The sequence below is a fragment of the Salvelinus sp. IW2-2015 genome, unplaced genomic scaffold, assembly GCF_002910315.2.
Source record: "Salvelinus sp. IW2-2015 unplaced genomic scaffold, ASM291031v2 Un_scaffold3257, whole genome shotgun sequence".
NCBI classification, from domain to species: Eukaryota; Metazoa; Chordata; class Actinopteri; order Salmoniformes; family Salmonidae; genus Salvelinus; species Salvelinus sp. IW2-2015.
Genome location: NW_019944544.1, coordinates 23,381 through 25,880, shown reverse-complemented (window position 1 = coordinate 25,880; position 2,500 = coordinate 23,381).

Sequence of the window (2,500 nt, the reverse complement as noted above, 5' to 3'; positions counted from 1 at the left end):
TTACCCTCTTCCACTCATCTGCTTGACATTCAAGGTGTGATATTCAGACTTTTTCACCATTACCATCAATTATGGTTATCATGGTTATTATTGGATATGAGAGTGTTGTCTGTTCATTCCACCCACTGTTGGCCTGTTATACAAGGAATTGGGTTTCTCGCTCACTCCATGACTCACACAGCTCCCTCAGTGACAGCCAATAACAGGCCTTCAATAAACAGCCAGTCATAAACCATTACGGATATATGTCTATGTGTGTGTGTGTGTGTGTGTGTGTGTGTGTGTGATGGTGTGGTGGTTGTGTGTGGTGGTGTGTGTGTGTGTGGTGATGTGATGTGTGTGTGTGTGTGTGTGTGTGTGGTGTGTGTGCGTCGTCGTGTAGTGGTAGGTTACAACCATTAGGCACAGCATAAATTACCTTCCCAGCAATAATAATCTTTTAATTATCCAGCTGTCCTTGACAGACAGACAGACAGTCAGACAATAACGGTGCATACCCAAATTGAATCATAATCAATATCTCATTACTGTCCTGACCACATGACCTGAACAGGAACTAGGATGTAGCTGTAATCTATGGTATATAGAATCGTGTGTGTAGTGGAAGGGTAAACGCTGTTACACATCTTATTTTGCGCTAGAGTTACCTTCGGTGGATAAATTGCATTGAAAGTATAGGGAGCTTTACTTATTCAGCATTTACCCTCCTATTTCTTCCCCACTACATCACTGACTAAGACATTTTGACCACTACAATGACGTACAGGCAGTAGCCTAGCGGTTAGAGTGTTGGGCAGGTAGGCAGCGGGATAACCCCTACGTAGTAGAGTGTTGGGCAGGAATAGTAGCGTAGAGCGGTTTAGCAGTGTTGGGCAGGTAGCCTAGCGTGTTGAGATAGTGGCAGGTAGGCCTAGCGGTTAGAGTAGTTGGGCAGGTAGCCTAGCGGTTAGAGTGGTTGGGCAGTGCCTAGCGGTTGAGTGTGGGCAGGTAGCCTAGGGTTAGAGTGTTGGGCAGTACGCCAGCGGTTAGAGTGTTGGGCAGTCCTGCGTAACAATGCCTAGCGGTTAGAGTGTTGGGGCAGGTGCCTAGCGGTTAGAGTGTTGGAGGTGTAGAGCCTAGCGGTTAGAGTGTGGGCAGGTAGCTAGCGGTAGAGTGTTGGGCAGGTAGCCTAGCGGAGAGTGTTGGGCAGTACCTAGCGTTAGAGTGTTGGGGTAGAGTCAGCACTAGGTTAGAGTGTGGGCAGGGTCAGATCTGTGGTAACCCAATCCAAATAGAGGCAGCGGAACACTCACCGCAAGAGTAGCATGGAGGCAGGTAGCCTAGCGGTTAGAGTGAGTTGGGCAGAGGTAGCCTAGCGGGCCTAGCGTTAGAGTGGTGCAGGTAGCCGACGTTTAGAGTGATTAAGCACCCTAAGTCCTACGGTTAGACCGAACAGAGGCAGGAGTGTGGGCACGCGGCTGTACCTAGCTGAGACCCTCAAGAAGTATTGTGAGACACGAAAGGCCTAAGCGCAGGTCAGGGGTGTTGGGCAGGTCGCCTAGACGGTTTTAGTGAGTGCTTGGCAGGTAGGACCCCATATAGGCCCGGGTTAGAGTGTTGGGCAGGTAGCCTAGTGGTTAAAGTGTTGGGCAGGTAGCCTAGCGGTTAGAGTGTTGGGCAGGTAGCCTAGCGGTTAGAGTGTTGGGCCAGTAACTGAAAGCTTGCTAGTTTGAGTCCCCGAGCTGGCAACGTGTGAAATCTGACTGTGTGCTCTTGAGCAAGGTACTTAACCCTAATTGCTTCAGTGTCACTGCTCTCAGGGAGAGTGGGGATATGCAAAAAAAACTTGAGAAATTGAACAAATATACACACCCACCAAATTACTATTATCAGGTCAAGAGGTTATTGTGAGGAAGAAGTCATGACAATATGGAAAAGATTTACATGTACTTTAACTTTATTAATAGCACACTTTATAGAAATTATTATTTGAGTCAGGAGTTTTGTAGGTTAAAGATAAGAGATTTGTAACCTCAGTTTCTACATTCAGTACTGGATCTGTACTCTGTCTAACACCCTCCTCCTCCTCCTCCTCCTCCCTCCTTCCTCTCTTTGCCCTGTTTTTCTCTCTGTTCAGCAGTTTTCTCTCACTCTGCTCCTAACCACACACACACACACACACACACACCTCTGCTGGATGTCTGGAGGGTGTGACAGTGTTATGCATCACTCAGTGGGGATGCCAAGAGAGGGATGAGAGAGATAGAGAGAGAGGGATTGAACACGCGACCCTTGGAGCCGGAGCTCACGGCTTACGCCCATCCGCCATCCCTGTCCACAACGCCTTAGCAGATCTCAAGCCTATCCCCGTCGACGACGACGACAACTTAGCAGAACCCAAACCCATCCCCGTCCACAACGCCTTAGCAGAACCCAAGCCTATCCCCGTCGACGACGACGACGACTTAGCAGAACCCAAGCCCATACCCATCCACGACGCCTTAGCAGAACCCAAGCCCAT